The sequence below is a fragment of the Ambystoma mexicanum genome, chromosome 5p, assembly GCF_040938575.1.
Source record: "Ambystoma mexicanum isolate Mex_15411 chromosome 5p, UKY_AmexF1_1, whole genome shotgun sequence".
Taxonomy (NCBI): domain Eukaryota; kingdom Metazoa; phylum Chordata; class Amphibia; order Caudata; family Ambystomatidae; genus Ambystoma; species Ambystoma mexicanum.
Window position 1 is genome coordinate 390,594,759 of NC_090930.1, and position 20,426 is coordinate 390,615,184.

The window sequence follows — 20,426 nt, forward strand, 5'->3', positions numbered from 1 at the left end:
ATAAATAGTGAAGGCCCTGTGCATTTTTTAGAAGTCAGCTGGAATGTATTCTTTGTGAATGCTGTTCTATCAGAACCATTGCACTTTTCTATGGGAGGAAGTGGTGGCTCTGAAAAGAGCCTTTTTTGTGTTTTTTGTGTTTCAAAAATTTCAAATGGTCAACACCTACTCTAAAATGGATTACTGTAATTCCAAAAAAGGTAACAATGCATTTTGTGTATTTCGGAGAAAAATCTGATGGCCGGCAAAAGTAAGATGTATTCCATCTCTGCGAAAAATGTGTGTGCTACAAAACATAATGTTTTCATTCTGAAAAGAGGACATACGAACATCTCTTCAAAAAGGCACAAACAGCCTTGTTAACATTGCGCCTTGCTTTCACCATTTGTGGACCAAAGGAAAAAGAATGCAGCCACATTTGTCTTGCGCAATATGGGAAAAAATTACTCTGGAGTTTGGATAAATGTCCATAACTTTCCCAAGTCCTTCTTTCATTGCAAATTGCAAAGAGATTCCAGACACATGTCCTAAACTGTTCCCTCCACAATGAATAATAATAATGTCTGGATGAAGCTGTGTCACCAAAGAAGCACAGAGAGGTACCAAATCCACCCACTTCATTTCATGCACTCCATGCCAGTGCACTGCCACATGAGAGAATCCAAGATGTGCAGCCACTCCACAGCGATCTGCAGGCACCTCCAACCAATTTATCCACGAAGCTCCCAAATTCCATACAATCTGCTTTCTGAAACACACATCCATAGCTATCTGAACTTCTCTCAGGAAAAAGACCTACTGACAAACGTTCTCCTTACACAACACACCCGGTAAACCTTATTGACCAATCCCTTGCTCTGCTCAGTCTCATTTGCATGCCTCTCAACCCCAAAATCCCCATATGTAATACACACTGGATGACAATTTAAATAGTGTGCCTCATTTCCCCTTTGAGATTGGCTATGAAAAGAGCCTTTTTTTATTTTTTTGCAGATGCTTCAGAAACACCTTTTATTTTGTATTTTTTCTTTTTTTTCTTCTTATTTTCCTCAAAAAATCGTCACATTAGCTTCTCCAAAACAACCCTTATGTTCCAAAACAGCATGGCATCTCCCATAAAAGATAACGAAATGCCATCTTCTTTAAAATAACCTACATTACCAGAATAAATGTTCTCATTATTACAAAAGAACATACCAGCTCTAAGCATGAAAGCAAACATGCCTCGGTTGATTGCACACCTAGCAATATTTTGCTGAGGACAAAAACACACAACTATTGTCCCATACTGCTCTAGGTAACAAAGCAGAGAAAATAACCTTGGCATTTGGAAGGACTTTCATGATTGCCTGAACCAAGTATTGCAGATCTTGCAACAAAGTAGGGGCACTGACATAGCCCAAAAGCACAGCGCCATAGTGTAGGACAACTACATGTGGACTATGAAACCTAGCCATATCCTGACAAACTACTAGAATTGCCTGCAAATTCAAATCAGGAACAGTGCTCCAGACCACATCCACTCCTTTTGTGTCAAAATGGTTAGCCACATTCCTAGATTTAGCACACTGCTCCAAACCATTCACAAACATATATCCAACCACCAACTCCCTGACTTTCTGCACCTCCGACATCTTCACTACACACAGCCCCTCTCACTACAAAGCAGAACATCAACACCTGATTGGCTAATCCTCAAAATACACTCCCACTTCATGCTCGGAAACGCCAGATGTGGCATGTCCTGTCTGCGAAGAACCACGCTGTCTGCTGAGCGCATAAGTAACACTGGGGCAGCCCTTCCACCCTTTCCACTGCACTTTCCGCACCACCTCCTCATTGGCTACTGTTAAGAGGTCACACAATCATCCACCAAACACATCCAAGAACTCTACATCTAACTCTCTCATCACAGATCAGCACTTTAGATGTACTATTGATCACTCTCAGTACAATTTGGCTGTGACTGCAAAGGACCTACAGCAACAACTACTATAAAACTCCCCACAATTTCTACTTTCAGATTCATGCACATCCACATGCATGAACACAGACTACAGGTATGAATATTTTCTACACAGTACATGTACACCTCTTCTAGTAATATAATACATCCCGGGAGCATAGCTCAGTGGCAACTTGCGTGCCTTGTAAGCACAACGACATGAAGCAACACAGATTTGTTCAGGGTCCGTGCTTAGAAACCGCTAGGTGTTTAAGAGCGTTTTAAATATGCAACTAAGACAAAATAATTATGCAAATAAAAAACAAACAATTCCTGTATCAGCATCTCGATGCCCATGGGCTGTGAAAGTGCTTTAAAAATATAAAATAAAATAAATAAAAATATAACAGAGTAACTGCCACTTAACCTGTATAAACTGTAAAATAAAGTTACTGTCATTTCTCCATCTGCTATGTTGAAGTGTCAATTACAAACCTTTCAGCTCTCCAAATATTTGTTTACAAACACACCTATCTCAAAAAATATTGTTTCATATTATAAGATGGGAAAATGAACAGTATAATTATGAAAAAGACTGTCCAGTGTATTATAAAATGACATGCAGCCAGGATGAGTACATACATCTTCATTCAAGCACACATGCAGACAATATCATTAAAATGGCTCCCAGATCCAACAACACCACTGCGTCTATATGAAATTATTCTGCTTTATTTCCCACACCTTCACAAAGCCATACATTGAATGCTTTTAAGTACAATTTCTGCCATTCACCCTGTAAAAATAGCAATAAATGCATATGATTGTTTCTAATATCTTTTAACATTCATTAACATAACATTAAAAAAACAAGTGTGCTCTATACGTTCACTATTATACTCATTTGAAAAACACATTCAACTAACAGATTCTAAATGAAATATACAGGATGCACATAGGCAAAGGAAACTGCAAAACAATGTATACATTAACAAAAGTGCTATAAACACACATATTCACTAACTTCTTTCTTTTACAATTTCAGTGAAGACCACTCTCCTGAAAAGCAGCAGCGTCTGAAGTACAAACAAGGACTTAGAAGAAACCTACTCTTTCCATACAAAAAAGTAAGTACAAAACTAACATAATGTTCGAACTGTTACTCAAACACACTAGCATTTTAGTATTGTAGAAGAAACAAAGATACCAACCCTTTACCATTAGATGTAGTATTATTGCTTCCCCTTACCAGTCACACCGGCGGATGTCCGCAAATCCAACATTGTGGGCGTTTCCAAAAATATGACACACTTCACTCTTTTCATCATGTAATCAGCAGGCATGTGTGATCTCCGCGGACCTCACATCGGCCCCTGGGCCATTCCGAAGCCTGTCTGCAGACCAAACAGGTACGTGAGTCCAGGGACCAAACCCAGATATCACTACTTTTTTTTAACCTACTTTTTGGCCATTTTAAAAATAAAACTACTTGATGGATTTCCACCAAATTTACAAAAGTATGTTTTTCGACCAAGTCACCTCTCCTGCCACTAAATTGGTGAAAATCCATCCAGCTTATTAAGCTGTAGGGGTGTGCACATTTTCTTTACCACTGCCTCTATGAGAAAAAACACACGTTTTGGGTCCCCCCATATAACCCCACCTGCACGAGACCTCACCCAACTTCACATGATCAATTTGACAGGGCCATATACTTTGCTTGCAGAGTTTTGTGAGTATTCGTCCAGGGGGGACGCAGTTATAACACACATATGTAGTAAATCTTGCCTTATTACCTATATATTCCATGCTTAACATTACTGAAAACTCTGCAGGGATATCTTTCATTATTTTACAAAGCAAAATTACCAGAATAAAACTATTCTACCTCTACAGTGTATGCTGCACCCTTTTCTTATGTGTATGTATGATTAGCTTCCTTTACATAAGTACATTTGTTCAAACGTTAAGTAGTTTTTCATAGATCTCCCAATCACCCCTAACACCTTGTTACCAACATTATAAACAGAACTCCTTGTAAGGACTTGAAAAGTGTGATGTCATCTTTAATGTCCTAGGTGTTAGTCTTAACAGTGCGCAGTGGTGGCGCGAGTTATGGTTGCTTCCCTTACCATAACTGGCGAATGTCTGGGGTTTTTCAGTTTTACTTGTAACATTTCCATCGTGGCAGCCTAATGGACTTGGTACATGCTAATCCGTGCAGAGTGCGATCAGTACGGCTCGTGTAGAGGTGGAATACTGACGGCTGGTATTTCCTGCTCGCGCACACATTGGTGACTACATTTAAATAAGGTACGCAGGCATTGGAATTGGTTTTTGAGCGCGATACATTATCGTGTTTGTAGCCATAATAATGCAAATTGAGGTATCATTATGCCTGATGTTTGTTCCTACTTTTCAAAGGTAGCTTACTTTGGAGGTGCATGTTCAGTGAAAAACCATATTTTTTACTGAATGGATTACGGTGAAAGTCCTACGGGCAGTGAACTACTAAATAGGAGGTACCATTTTAGTACTAACGTTTTGGTGATGGGTTCAGTTGTACCACATCACAATGGATGGTCTGCAGTACGGTGCCATGCACCTTGTCGTGTTACTCATGGTGTAGGTGTCCATTTAGTTCACAGTCTTAGACTTGAGGGCATAAAATGGTGAGCAGTAACTGTGTTGTAGTGGTGTCTTGGTGATGGGACAGTTTTCATGTGGTCTCATATTGACATACAACTATGGGTTGTTGTTGTTTCTTTGCAGTACTGATCAGGACCTATGGCTATTTAAAAGCAACAAAGAAAGTTATATAGACTTGATGTTTGGAGTCTACAGCTATTCAAGGGTGTATTGAGACACCAGCACTACAAATATCACACAAAGAGGTATGTAGTTTGTTTCAGAGATTGTTGAGGCAGGGTTAATAATAACCCGTGGACTTCACCCAGTGCATTGCGATTAAGAAGCATATGTACCGGGATGTTGAGCTATGTTTCAAGCTTACACTGACTTTTACAGATGGATGATCGTGACATATAGTGATAGCCCCCTCCATGCTTTGTATCCTGGTTTTAGGAGCAAAATTGGAATCTCTGTGTGTGGCCCTGGATTACATGGTGGAGACTAAGACAATTGAGTTCTTCCCCTGAATAAAGTTTGTGCAATTAGTGCAATAAAGAACTGAAACATGTCGGGATCTGTTTTTGTCTGAGTCAGAATACTCAGAATTTGTAAGAGGTGTTAAAGCCATTTGTGTGTTTTTGTACTGTTTTTTTTTTTACTATTGTATGTGGTTATATTCATGTGAATTCAGTGATTGTAATTGCTTTTATACCTACCATGTTTTGTTGTGTTGGGTCATGCTCAGTCAGAAATTTTTTATGGTTTTTTATCTTTGTGTAAAACTTTATTAAAACATTCTTTTTGATACTGTGCATAAACATTACGTACTTGGCCTATTTTTTCAAGACTAGAGGTACAGGGAGGGTTTGTTCATCAGAACATCTGTATAGATCAGTAAAATTTGAAATTATTGAAACTGTCTCCTTGATATATAAATATTTGTGGTCACCCCCTGACCGTGTGAGGAGGGAGTATTCAAAGGTGTACTGTTTCCTTTTTGTAAGGTTGATTACTTGTAACATTAACATCCCATTAATAAAGATTTTCCACTGAATTTGTTAAGTTTGTATTAGTGCCATAATGTCCCTTTAACAAAGTTTTTTTCACTATATATATATTACATGGCCACGGTAGTGGCCATGAAGTTATGGTTAAGTTGCTGTTTCCATAGGAAGAGCACTTTTTGGGTGGCTTATAACTTCGCTCTCCCTGGACGGATCCTCACCAAACTTTGCAAAAAAAGTATTTGGGTCACTCTGAATTTTTTTGTTTTGGTGAGGATTCGTCCCGGGGGGGCAAAGTTATAGGGGGGGTCCCAAAACTTTTTTTTTCCCATAGACTGAATGGGAAAAACATTTTGCTCGCGCCTACAGCCCAAACCGCTGGACGGATTTCCACCAAATTTGGACCAGGAGCAGCAGCGTGGTCCCGAAAGCGTGCTTTTGCAAATTTGGTGAAAATCCGTCCAGTAGTTTTTTTTAAAATGACCAAAAAGTAGGTAAAAAAAAATTAGTGATATCTGTGTTCAGTTCGCGGACACACTTCCCTGTTTGCTCCGCGGACAGTGTCCTGATTGCCAATCGTCTTGCGTGATGTTCGCGGACATGCAACTTTGTTCAAAATGTGTATTTTGTAGAGTGTGTTGGTGTGTAGGAGTGTTTGGGGAGGGTGGGAGTGTATGAGATAGGATGAAAGTTGTGTTTTTTATGTGTCAGACGTTCTTTTTGTGTTCGATTTGTTTGCGGACATCACAGGTGTTCTGAAATGTTCTAAATAAACTGACTGGGGGGTGTTCTAAGGACTCAATATGTGTCAGTTTTGTTCGCAAGCAAAGTGAAACTGTTCTAAGAACACTTGCGGTGTCCGGGGAGTGTTCGTAGGGGGTGTCCTGAGGACGCTGTCCGTATTGTTCTCTGTCAAGTTGAATGTGTTCTAAGAACACCCGCGGTGTACTGAATGTTCGCAAATAAACAAAATGGGGGTGTTCTGAAGACGTTTTTGAGAACACTCCCGGTGTCCTGAAATGTTCGTAGGGGGTGTCCTGAGGATGCTGTCCGTATTGTTCTCTGTCAAGTTGAATGTGTCCTGAGAACACACGCGGTGTCCTGAAATGTTCGCAAATAAACAAGATGGTGGTGTTCTGAAGACGCTTCTAAGAACACTTGCGGTGTCCGGGGAGTGTTCGTAGGGGGTGTCCTGAGGACGCTGTCCGTATTGTTCTCTGTCAAGTTGAATGTGTCCTAAGAACACTCGCGGTGTCCTGAAATGTTTGCAAATAAACAAGATGGTGGTGTTCTGAAGAAGCTTCTAAGAACACTCCCGGTGTCCTGGAATGTTCGTAGGGGGTGTCCTGAGGACGCTGTCCGTATTGTTCTCTGTCAAGTTGAATGTGTCCTAAGAACACTTGCGGTGTCCTGAAATGTTCGCAAATAAACAAGATGGTGGTGTTCTGAAGACGCTTCTAAGAACACTCCGGGTGTCCGGGGAGTGTTCGTAGGGGGTGTCCTGAGGACGCTGTCCGTATTGTTCTCTGTCAAGTTGAATGTGTCCTAAGAACACTAGCGGTGTCCTGAAATGTTCGCAAATAAACAAGATGGTGGTGTTCCGAAGAAGCTTCTAAGAACACTCCCGGTGTCCTGGAATGTTCATAGGGGGTGTCCTGAGGACGCTGTCCGTATTGTTCTCTGTCAAGTTGAATGTGTCCTAAGAACACTCGCGGTGTCCTGAAATGTTCGCAAATAAACAAGATGGTGGTGTTCTGAAGACGCTTCTAAGAACACTCCCGGTGTCCGGGGAGTGTTCGTAGGGGGTGTCCTGAGGATGCTGTCCGTATTGTTCTCTGTCAAGTTGAATGTGTTCTAAGAACACCCGCGGTGTCCTGAAATGTTCGCAAATAAACAAAATGGGGGTGTTCTGAAGACGTTTTTGAGAACACTCCCGGTGTCCTGGAATGTTAGAAGGGGGTGTCCTTAGGACGCTGCCGTATTGTTCGTTGTTAAGTTGAAAGTGTTCTAAGAACTATTGCGTTGTTCTGAAATGTTCGTAGGGGGTGTCCTAAAAAAACGGTGTCCGTATTGTTCGCTGGCAAGTTCAAAGTGTTCTAAGAACACTCACATTGTTCGCAGACATTAAAAGTTTCCCATAGATCATAGTTGAACTGTTTGACTCCATGGATGTGATATGCTGCGGTGGTTGTTGCCAGGGCATAGAGTCTGGGGTGCATGGCCATTTGGCATCATTTAACATCTTAATTTTAACATCTTTTCTAAGCCTGCTGTGTTTGGGATTGATTTTTCTAAATTATTTAGTCTTGTTGTGGCTTGGTCACACATGGGTAGTGTCATACCATGTACATCTAGTTTGTCTGTGGTGCTAATTTCCATTATTGGTTGCATTTCTTTACTTAACATTATTTCATTGACATTTATGTGGGCTAATTGTTCCATAACATCTCTAGCACATGCATTATCGCCATAAAGTGCTGGGTTTTCAATGTTGCTTCTGCTTCTGCTTCTTTAGAAAGTATACCAACTCTCAAACTTTTAAAAATGTTGGCATAAGTTAGATCTGCAGATTGGCGCATTTTTTCTGTTAATTCTCTGAATTGGAAATGTTGCCAAAGGTTGACAATTCCAATGCTGCCAACAGTTTTACGGCAGAGTTTGTGCCCTAATGTTTTAAAAATAGGTTCACCTTTTACTGGTGTTAATTGAAGCAGATCTCCAAAAAGAATAATGTGTTTTCCTGCAAAGAGCTCTTCATAGTCTGTTTTGAGTACTTCTTGTAATCTGAGGTGAATCAAAGCTAACATCAGGTTGGAGACCATGCTCACTTCATCTATTAGTAGCATTTTCATTTGTTTCAATACTCTGCGTAATTCCATTGCAGCTTCTGCAGAAAGTTTGTAATAGTCTAATTTGTTCTGGTGTTCTACTGGTAATAGTAGTAATCGGTGTAATGTAACACCACCTATGTTGTAGGCAGCTAAACCTGTGGGGGCAGTGACAACAGCTGACAGTTTGTTGTTTGTCAATTGTTGAAGGAACTTACTAATGATTTTGATTAGGAATGTTTTGCCAGAACCAGCTTCACCACTGACGTACAGTAGTATAGGTTTATAATTATGGCAGGAACATTCTTTATTTTCATGTTTTACACCATGTGCAATTTGTTTTGTTACTTCTTGAAAAATGCTACTTTGCTCATTGTTTAGTTTTGATTGTAGTATAGTTAAGTCTTCATTATCTTCCTACTGACACATGGTGTTTTCTACTTCTATCATAGCTAATTCTGCCTAATTTGTTATTACTGGTTCTCCCAGTGGTTCTTGGCTTCCTGTTACAGAAGGTTGACTACTGTCAGGAGTATCCTTATCTAGTTGGGCTTGGAGTTCTTCTTCATGTTGCTGTTCATTGTGCAACATTGTTTTGTACTGTGTATAGTTTACATCAGTTATAGTGCTTTCATTTGCTTTGAAAGCATCCTCATATGAGTCATAGTTATCTAGTAATTGTTCTTCTTTTCTCCATGGTTTGAAGAGTTGTAGCAGGGACATGTAATATACTTCTTTATGTTGAGGAGTCTTCAATGACAATTTGATATGATTAATTAAATTTGGTTTAGTGAGTTTAACTAAGCTGCCTTCAAAGTCTGTCACTCTATATTTACCTTTTTTTTATCAGGTTTCATATTATTTTTGTATGTGTAGTTTTGGGCTATTTGGTATAGACACATGTTTTCCAAAGTATTACTTCTATTTGGGTAGTATGTGTCCAATAAATTGTTTTTTAAAATGTCTTGGCTGTTGGGATCATGTTTGGACCAAGACTTAGCCATACTATATTTTAAGATTTACCATACAATGAAGTACCAGTTAAATGATCAGCTGCTTCATAAGATCCACATTCTCTATGGGTGAGCATTTTTATGCCCAAGCTGTATAATTTCTGAGATACTGTTTTATCTGATGACAGGTCATTCCAGAGGTCTTGGAGCTCTGTCTTTTCTGCTTTAGTTAAGTATGCTGTGACATATCGTGCAACTGCAGTAGAATTGTCTGCAATGTACTGCACATCTATGTTTGCATTCCATAAGTGGGCAATGATTGCATTATAATCATTGATATATTTTTCTTCTTCTTTTCTTTTTATGTAATATGTATTTTTAGGTGACTTACCTTTAACACTATGTCTAACTGAAGACATGAGGTTGTTTACTTGACCTGTATTTGTAAATGGTCTAGGGAAACCAAATCGGCATTTGGTGTAGTATTTGCCTTTGTTTTTGTATTTGCAACGACAATATTTTCCACATTTGTGTCTTTGAAATTGTAAAATTTGTGCATGAAGATCACTATTTGTGGCTTCTGATGGAATTTCACAAGTGACATATTTTTCAATAAACTGTAAAACAGTGGCATCGATTGTGTTTGCATGCAATTTTGTTTGAATATATGTAGTCTATATATTTCATTTAAAAAATGTTAGTTTAACATGATTTGAGTGTGTGTGTATAAAGAAAGTAAATAGTATAAAGGTTTATAAGTGATAGTTGATTTTAGGAAATTGAAAAAAGTACAGTAAATTCATTTTACAGATTTTACAAGGTAAAAGTCTGTTTGAAAATGTGTTCATCTACTATACAGAAAATATGCATACCTGAAGTTTGTGTTCATGCATATGGATATGCATGGAGCTGCAAGTAGAAATCTTGAAGACTTGTACAGTATTTCTGGTAGATGCTGCTTGCCAATGATATGACACTTGTACTCAGAGAGATTCAGAGTACATTTGCAGTGCTGATCTATGATGATGCAGTTAGATGTAGAGGTCTTGAATGTGATTGGTGCATGGTCATGTGATTTTTGAGGTACATCCTATGAGGGAATGGCAGAGAGAGTGTAGTGGAAATGGTAGAAGGGCTGTTCATGTTACGATATGTCCGCGGACATGGCGGTAGTTCGCGGACATCGGGAGTTACATCCGGGGATTTTTGGGTTCAGAAGTCATGCAAATGAGAATAAGCACTGAAAGGGATTGGTCAGGAAAGTTTGGTGGGTGTGTTGTGCCAGGAGAGATTTGCTCAGATACTCTTTTTGCTGAGAGAACAAAAGATAGCTATGGCTGTGTGTTTCAGAAAACAGATTGTTTGGATTTTAGGAGATTCGTGGATACATTGGTTGAAGGTGCATGCAGAAAGCTGTGGAGTAGCTGTAGATCTTGGATTCCCACATGTGGAAGTACACTGGCATGGAGTACGTGGAATGAAGTGGTTGGACTTGCTACCTCTCTGTGCTACTTTGGAGACAGAGCAACATCCAGACATAATTGTAATTCATTGTGGAGGGAACAGTTTAGGACATGTGATTGGAATTTTTTTGCAATTTGCTATGAAAGAAGGATTTAGGAAGGTTATGGACATGTTTCCTAAGTCTCAAGTGATATTTTCACGGATTGCGCAGAGACAAATGTGGCTTCGTTCTTCTTCATTTGGTCCACAAATGGAAAAAGCAAGGCGCAATGTTAATAAGGCTGTTTGTGCCTTTCTAAGAGATTTTGGCATGTTTTCTTTTCACAATGAAAATATTATGTTTTGTAGTACATACATTTTTCGCAGAGATGGAGTCCATCTTACTTATGCTGGCAATCAGATTTTTCTGAGAAATGTACAAAATGCATTGCGACCTTTTTTGGAATTACAACAACGATTTTGAAGTAGATGTTTAGCATTTACAATTTTTGACTTACAAACACCACCCAAAGGCTCTTTTCAGAGCCACCACTTCTTTCCAGAGAAAATTACAATGTTTGTGATGGAGTAGCAACCCAATCTTCTAAAAAATACAAAGAGCCCTGCTTCATTTATTTTCACTTCTATTTTTTAACTGGGAAAGGCGGCTCTGAAAAGAGCCTTATTTTTTTTTAATTTTTGTAATTTTGTATTTTTTTGTGTTTTTCAGACACGACACACTAGGAGAGGAGGGTAAAGGAGGGTAAAGGGGGGGACACCAACCACAGGGATAAGAAAGGGCGAGCTGAGAGAGGAAGATGTAGAGTGGGTTTTATTTGGGTAGTGAGCAGGTCTTCTCGTGCTCTGAGACGATAGTCTCAAAAGCACTCCGAAGTCGCTCCCCCCTGCAGAGTACTGTGTCACAGTACATACATACAACTGTGACCCTCGAAAGGTAAGGGTCATCAGCATTCTGTATGGCCTGTGAGGCAGCTTGAGGAAGACGCTGTCCCACAGAGGTGGTCCTTGTGGTGACAGGATTAGAAACAGAGGATGAAGTAGAGGAAATCAACCTGCTATGTTCTTCGCAAGGTACAACCCTGCGAATAGCCCCAGAGTGAAATGACCTCAGGTGTCGCTTCATAGTAGTGGTCCCAAAGCTGTACTTACCGTGCTTCCCGCGACTGAGTATCATTTTGCACTCATTGCAGGTAACACGGTTCGCACGAGCCTTAGGAACATTACCATGAATGGTAAATAACCGCCACACCCAAGACTCACGCCTAGTGCGGGTAGTAGGGTTTTCCTCTACCTCATTCTCATAATCCTCTTCTTCCTCCTCCGCATCCTCACTCCTGTTCCCCTCCTCAGGCCCTTGGGGAGGTGGTGGTGGTGGAGGAGGTGGGGGTGGTGCTGAAGCAGGTGCAGCACCAAGTGGCAGTTCAGCAGCCAAGCATGCCATCTCGATGATGGTGTAGTCTGCAGGTGGCAGCAAAAATCACTGTGTTCTTAAGAATAGCCAGAAACACAATGGGAATAAGCTCTTGGGCGTGGTCTTTTATAGGGGTGCTTGTGCGCGGTTCGCGGACATGCGCACTGTCCGCGGACAGATCGAACACAAAAAAAGGATCGGAAAGTTTCAAAAGGTATATAGAAACTCAAGATTGCTATGTGGGACTTTTGCCATGGTGAGATTTTATTGAAAAATATTATGGATTAACTGAAAATGTACTTTTAAATTGTTCGGGGACACGAACAGTGTCCGCATTTCAGGACACACAATGAGTGTGGGTGCGGTCATATGATCCGTTTGCGAACTAGTCCGCGAAGGAAGCGCCTGTCCGCAGGACACCAAGTGCACAGAGATTGGTTAGCGCATGCGCATTGATGTCCTACGGACACTGTCCGGGTTCTGAAGTAATTAAGTGCGTCACACGTGAAACGAACATTTCAGGACACCGCGTGTGTTCTTAGAACAGTTTAAACTTGGTAGCGAACAGTAAGGACAGATATAGTGTTCTTCAGGACACGTGTAATTTCGTTTATGTACGAACATTTCAGGACACCAATTGTGTTCTTAGAACAGTTTCAATTGGGTAGCGAACACTACGAACAGGTATAGTGTTCTTCAGGACACCTCCATTTTCGTTTACGTACGAACATTTCAGGACACCAATAGCGTTCTTAGAACAGTATGAACTTGCTAGCGAACAGTACCGGACAGGTATAGTGTTCTTTAGGACACTTTAATTTTTGTTTGTTTACGAACAATTCAGGACACCGCGTGTGTTCTTAGTACAGTTTCATGTTGCTAGCGAACACTACGAACAGTTGTACTGTTGTTCAGGACACATCATTTTCGTTTATTTACGAACATTTCAGGACACCAATTGTGTTCTAAGGACAGTTTTAAGTTGATAGCGAACATTACGGACAGATATAGTGTTCTTTAGAACACTTTAATTTTTGTTTCTTTACCAACATTTCAGGACACCACGTGTGTTCTTAGAACAGTTTCAACTTGCTAGCGAACAGTACGAACAGGTGTGGTGTTCTTTAGGACACCTCCATTTTCGTTTATGTACGAACATTTCAGAACACTCGCACTGTTCGCAGACACTTTTATTGTTTAAAAAAAAGAAAACGGAAACTATTCACAATACAATATAAAAATTAAACTTTATTTAACATATAGTAATAATTTATGACAGAGAAGGTGAGGCAGAAACAGAAACAAAAACAGGAGAATTTGGGGTTTCAACATGATTGGTATTAGGTGAAGAAGGGATGGAAGTCTCGTCAAAACGTTTTGGATTATGGAGAGGGTTTGGGGATCATTGACTGGGATATGGTGAGGAGGGACAAGTACATGTGGGGCAATGGTACAAGGTTTTTGGTTTGAAAGGATTTTCTACAAAAGTTTTTAAATTATTAAAATTTTCCAACAATACATCCATTTTTTCTTCTATATTGTGAAGACTGTTATCTATAACAGGGTTTTCTGAATGTTTTTCTATTTTGGTATGCTCTGTACAAAAAAATAATATATATGTTAAATGTATATAAAAAAAATAATAAATAAATGGTTTATATTATAAAGTGTTTACCATTAGTTTCACTATCTTGTGACATTTCTTCATGTGGGAAATTGTCCTCTAGCCATTCCAGAGTACTAGACATTTCTGTGAGAAAAAAAAAAAAAGATAATATATTTTTTAATCTAATACAGAAAGTTTAGAAATATATGAGTAAAATGAAGTACAGTTACTATTTCTGGTAAGATAACTGCTATGTATTCAGTGGGTCTGGTCTTGTTCTCAGTTCTGTTGTGTCTGTGAGGTAATTATGTTGGAAGCCAATTTATCTTCTTGTGGTATATTCCATTTCAGAACATATTGTATTTAAATGAATGGTTAGTGTGTTACATATATGGGTTACATTTCTTATGTATTACTATATATAATGTGTTTGTGTACTGCTTTTTGAATGTGTTAAATGTTCCTATATTATGATATAACAATCAAACATACCCCCCCCACCCCCCCCCAACGGTTTTTAGGTAGTGGTATTGTTCTCCGAACATGTCTACGAACTTTAAATATGTTAGCGGACATCAAGTTCATAAGAAGAGATCTAGTCAGTTCCACATGACATGTATATAAAGTCAAAGTCATTATTGTTAAGTTGTGCTACTAAAAAACTATGAAATTCAGTGAAAAAACTTTGTTAAAGGGACGTTATGGTTAAATTGCGCTACTAAAAACCTATGAAATTCAGTGAAAAAAACTTTGTTAAAGGGACATTATGGTTAAGTTGTGCTACTAAAAACCTATGAAATTCAGTGAAAAAACTTTGTTAAAGGGACGTTATGGTTCCAAGTAAAACCGAAAAACCCTTGAAATTCGCCAGTTATGGTAAGCTAAGCAACCATAACTCGCGCCACCACCGTGCACTGCTAAGACTAACACCCAGGACATCAAAGATGACATCACAAATGTGTGGTGTGGTGTGATGTCGGTGAACATTGGCCGCGGCTGGTGGTTGGCTGGAGGGAAACATGATGTGCGTCACAATTTTGGGTAATGCCACCATGTTGTATGAGAGGATAGTGCGGCATCTAAAGCGGCTGGAAAACATGGTTTGTGGCATCTGGTGGTGGGAAGAGGGGATGAAAGGGTGGGGGAGTGAAAAGTGGTTCATATGAAATATTTATATAGGTGGAAGAAGACAGTGGTGTGGGAGCGGTGCACGCGAGTACTGCAGCAATTCATGGGTAGCTCATCAGGCGACTAGCTTAGGTGAATGGGTGGAGCCCTTGCACAAAACAGTATGCTCACTGGTTGCAAGTATGTTTCACACTGTTGCCTTGTGTGTGTCATTTGTGCGCAGTGTGCACATTGTTGGTTGCATGCTTGTGTTGATTGTTACCACGTCCTTCAGTTTTCGGTGCATGCCTGGAGTTGAATGAGTCAATAATCCTGTAGTGTGTCCACTGGGTGAAGTGTTGCAATACTGTCTGTTTAGAAATGGCTAGGGTTCCAGTGGATGGATTATGTGTTTGGGTTGTGCTCATTGGGCAGATGACTGAGCACTTTATTGTATTACGATGTATTGGTTATCAGTACTTAGTACAGTCGGGGATGCAGGGGCAATGTTCCCAAGATTTTGTGGTTTGGTTGGAAGTAAAATAATAGTATGTGCTCGTAAGTGGGTAGGGGTGGTGGAGGTTGAGCTATGTTTGTGGGTTCTGGTAAGTGGCTACATGTTTGCATGCATAGCTGTATTATTTTGTGGGGTGCCAGTGCCTGTGTTATGTTTGTGGTTTGTGGTAAGTGACCACATGTTCCCATGCATGGCTGCATTATGTTGCGGTGGTTGTGGCCAAGGGCTAGCCTCATGGGTGCATGGCCAGAGGCCGTAGGCCACACCCACCCCAACGGCATGCAGCCATGTATGCAAACATTGTCATACTGGTATATGGATTCCAGAAATAGGCTTATGGAGTACATTTTTTTTCTTTTCTTGTTTTGGTAAGTTGTTATAACCGTACATTGCTCCGTTGTACACCCTTTCAAATCTGCATCTCTTCTATGGGTGGTCACCCTTACAGAATGGTGGTGCAGGATATTTTAGACTTAGTAGAGTATCAGAGGTGACCGGAAATGTGCGCAGTTGTATATGGTGTACTTTATTACACTTGTTACCGTTTAGGGAGTGACATGTCACTATTTGCATTTGGTATGGGTTGCCCCTGATCACACCCTTTGCTTAGGGAGTAAAGTAAGATATTGTGAAATCAAACAAGCTCATTACCATCACACATGTGACATATGGCTAATGTACACAGCTACCCACATATAATTGAAGGTGTACTTCACATTCATGTGTATACAGTGGTTGCTTTACACACATGCTTTAGAAAGAAAACACATGGTCATAGAAATATGTTCAGCCAAATCAGTATGTTATTATTCTTTTCTCCCCCATCCAGCATGGAAGGTACATCAGTACTAGACACACTAATATGAGAGAAAAAATGTACAGTTCACTCTGAAAATTGCAATCTTATTTGCCAGACACCATGCTCCACTGTCCCTTTTATTCACTCCAAGTGCATATTTCTTAAGGGACAACAGACCTTGCTAATATACCCCTCTGGCCCCTATTGATGTTCATATGCTCCCATTGCAGTGCTCTGTTTACAAAGAGCAACATCTTCAAATGCTGCACATCCTCAGAGAGCTCCCCTACTGCCTTTCTGCTTTGGCGTTCAGTTATCACAGAGAAATGTGAGCTCAGGGCACAAAAGCTTTTATGCAGACAGGGGTTAAAGGCAAAATCTGTATGTTTAGAGGTCTGCAGACATTGGGCCTCATTACGACCCAGGCGGTAAGTTACCGCCTGGGCCGTGACTTTACCACCATGGCGTAAACTACGTTTACGCCATGGTGGTTGGCGGACTTACCGCCCCATTCCGAGGTCGGCGGGGCGGTAAGTCCCCAATCCCCATTTACCCTTCCCCATTCCCATTTTTGCCCCATAGGGCATAATGGGAGTGGGGAAGGCGTTAATTACGCCACCGTAAATTACGGTGGCGTAATTAACTCCATGGTCCCTTAGCGCCATGGATTTTAACACCTGCTAAAAGCAGGTGTTAAAAGCGCCATGGCGCTAAGGGACCTCGTAATTGGCGGTAAGGGGTCGGCGCAGCTAACGCTGGTGTTAACCCCTTACCGCCAGGGTCGTAATGAGGCCCATTGCCAGCAAACCATCTATGCGGGTAAGTCCTGCAAAATACAGGACGGTTGGCTATCTGATACATGCCAAAATTCTGTGACCAAAAATATGCACTTATCTTAAGATTTCAAAAATAGTAATTATCATAATGATGAGATCCCAGGAAATAATGTCACATCAGCTGGACCCGATGAAATGACAGGAGATGACATCACAGGCAATTATGTCACGAGAACTTTGAACTTACAACATCACAGGAAATTACTTCATTTGACATACAGCCTTGAAGAGATCACAAGAAAAGACTGCCTGTCCTCTGACCCAACATGAGAAAGAAATGTACCAAATGTGCAGGCCTCTCTGCACCTCATGGCCACTTTCTACTGAAAGAGTGGAAGGCCCTGATGTTGTCCCTACTTTTGCCATATGAATTGCCGAATATTTTTTTTAAAGTATAGCAGTGTGAAAAGGCAATGAGGTGATAATACTTCTGTATATGCAAAGGGAAGTGACAGCTGCAAAGGCTCCAGCAAATGCAGCTTGTAAGACAAGCACTGCAAAGTGCACATTTAAAGCCCCACAACGAAAGTAATTAGGGAGAAATATATTGGTGTGTTATGAGACTGCCCGCGGAGAAAATGGGACAGTTGCTGCTCCCCACACCCCTCGGGCTCAGGCTCCTTTAAACTGAAAGAGTTGAAAGGCCCTGATGCTGTAGTGAGACAGAGTACTGACTCGGAGCTCTGAACAAACAGTATGCATGGAAGAGCTCAGACAGGCAGCTCTGAGATGCACAGGATGTTTGTGGCCGGAGCTGATACAGGAGTCTGGAACTTTTGGATCTCCAGATTTTTTCACTACAAATCCCAATATCACTATTCATTGACAGTGATAGCTAGGGCGCATGAGAGCTGTAGTCCAAAACATCTGGAGCACCAAAGGTTGCAGACTTCAATGCTATTATATTCTATATCAAACCATTTTTAGAAATTGGTTTAAAAGACAGAGTGCCTCATTACTACACTGCCGGTCCGGAAAGAACGGTGGCAGTACAATCACCACCACCGTTGTTTCTGGACCGGCTGATTCAGAGTCCTGCAGGCAGGATGTGTCACTCCCACCAGGTCTGACCTGGCGGGTTTAACACCACCCGCTTGCAGGCGGACATGGAAACACTGGCTCTGTCATAGACGGAACCAGTGTTTCCATGGTCACCATCCACATGGAGTCCTATGCGACTCAATGGGAATGGGGATTTACAGAATTCCGCCTCCGGAATTACTGGGTCACCGGGGTTGTAATGGCCCAGTGATTCCAGCAATCACGGAGGCGGAATGGTAATATGGGTCCGACGGCAGCCTGCCAGTTTTTCCCGCACAGCTACCTTCGGAATTGTAATGAGGCCCAGAATCTTTGTTAATGTGTCCCGGAGCTGGGAGCCACTGCATTAGAAAAGTGTTTAGAAACAAATAGTAAAGCATGCTTTTCTGTTTTGCAGTTGTAATTTAACTTTTCTGGTCTGTTTTTTTTAAAGGGAACAACAGCATGTGCTCTGTTATGTCCACCTCATGTACAAATCCTTACCTGCTGAGCTACTGAAAAGGAGAGAGCATGGGAATAGTGTGAGAGAAAGCTTCACAATAGTGAGAGTGACATTGAACAAACACCACAACACACGAAGGGCCCCGATTCATGGATTATTTGCACAGTTCAAAGTCAGTGCACGTGGTTATTTTTGCAGCACTAAATGACTTTGCACTGACTTTACACTGCAAAAATACACCTTGCACAGTTCCATGAATCAGGGTTTGTGTCGGCAGTGCAAAGTCACTTTGAACCATGCAAAGTGTCCATGAATCAGGCTCCACGTTCCGATTAAAAGGTAAGAGGAGTTGAAAGAAAAATGCTCTCTTACATTTACGTAACCAGGTATCTGGAATATTTCTGGACTTGTTAAAATATTAGTTTATATGGTACTAGCGTTCTATCGCTTTCCACGTCTCAATCCAAATCTACTTTTCAAATGCATGTTAGACCGCTCTGTCCTGTAAGCAAATCTGTCTCAAAACATAAGCATTGCTACTTCACCTTTCCATTTTTGGGGGGGGGCTGGAAAAATTGACTGTGAATGTAAAGTTTGTCAAACATCCAACATTATAGCAGTGTATATATTCTTCTTGAGAGCAGGTAACTACAATAGCTATTACAAAGCGTGGGCAGGTATTTGGACAGGAATTGGGAATGAAAGCCCATGAGTTTAACTCACCCCCAATACCCTCTCTGTTGACTCCTTTTTGACTGTCAATGAAGGAACCGAAAACAGGTTGCTATTAACAGTACTATACTAAATGGAATTTATATATCCAACGTCTGATGCAGTAATCACAAAGAACGTGTGCAGTGGCGGTGCCATACCTCTGAATCTGTTAACACGGGTAACAGGTTATCACAGATATGAACTGCAGCATAATCCATGACATCTGTCACACCATACAAACTGGTAATTGCAAGTCTTCAAATATAGCAATATGTGGATCAAAGGCAAAGCATGGTCACCAGAAAGCACCAGTATTCATGGAAATGAGTAAATTCTGAAATACAAGAATTATTTTAACAAGGAGAAACACAGATTCATTACGTGGAGCAAGAAGGTAATTATTCAGGCACAACCATATGGCCACAGTACCTTTGAAACCACCACTGATATTCTTTGAGACCCGAAGATTCTGCTGTTTACTTAGTTGTCCTTAGATTTAGTTGTATGGGAGTAACCAAGCAGCAACAGCAATGACATTTTCCAGACTTACTAGAGACTGTCACACTTGCAGTGAAATCCTTTCTCCAACTCCCAAATCGCATGTGAGAAGTTGGCACTTCACCTCACGGTGCTCAGGGCAGAGATGGTGTGTCTGTTTCACAGGTCATGCAAGGGTAAGCAGCACATCAATCAACTTAATGGGCCATTTAACACACCCACCGTACAATGGAGGATGCTGTTCTTTGCTCTCACTGGGCCTCAGGCAGCCAGGCCTGCTGCAGACATAAATGGATAGTCTTGGACAGCAACATCCACAGGTGGTAGGACTGCTTAAAATACAGCAGCATACCACATGAATGGTAGGGTTGGAAAGTATGTACTATTAGCTTTCTTTTGTGTACTTTTTGAGATACACAAACATTACGGTCAGCATTGCCATTCTGTGCTATTGTTATGTGTGCATCGCTTGCACTAACTTTACTTGTGGCCGCACCACAAGATCACCACACACACCTTCATAACTGACATTAGTTGTTGACAGTAGCTGCTCAAACCGTGCACTGCAGGTATTTTCATAACCTGAGTGCCCAGCGTAGCCCAACCTGTCATGCGAGGAGCTAGGTCCGA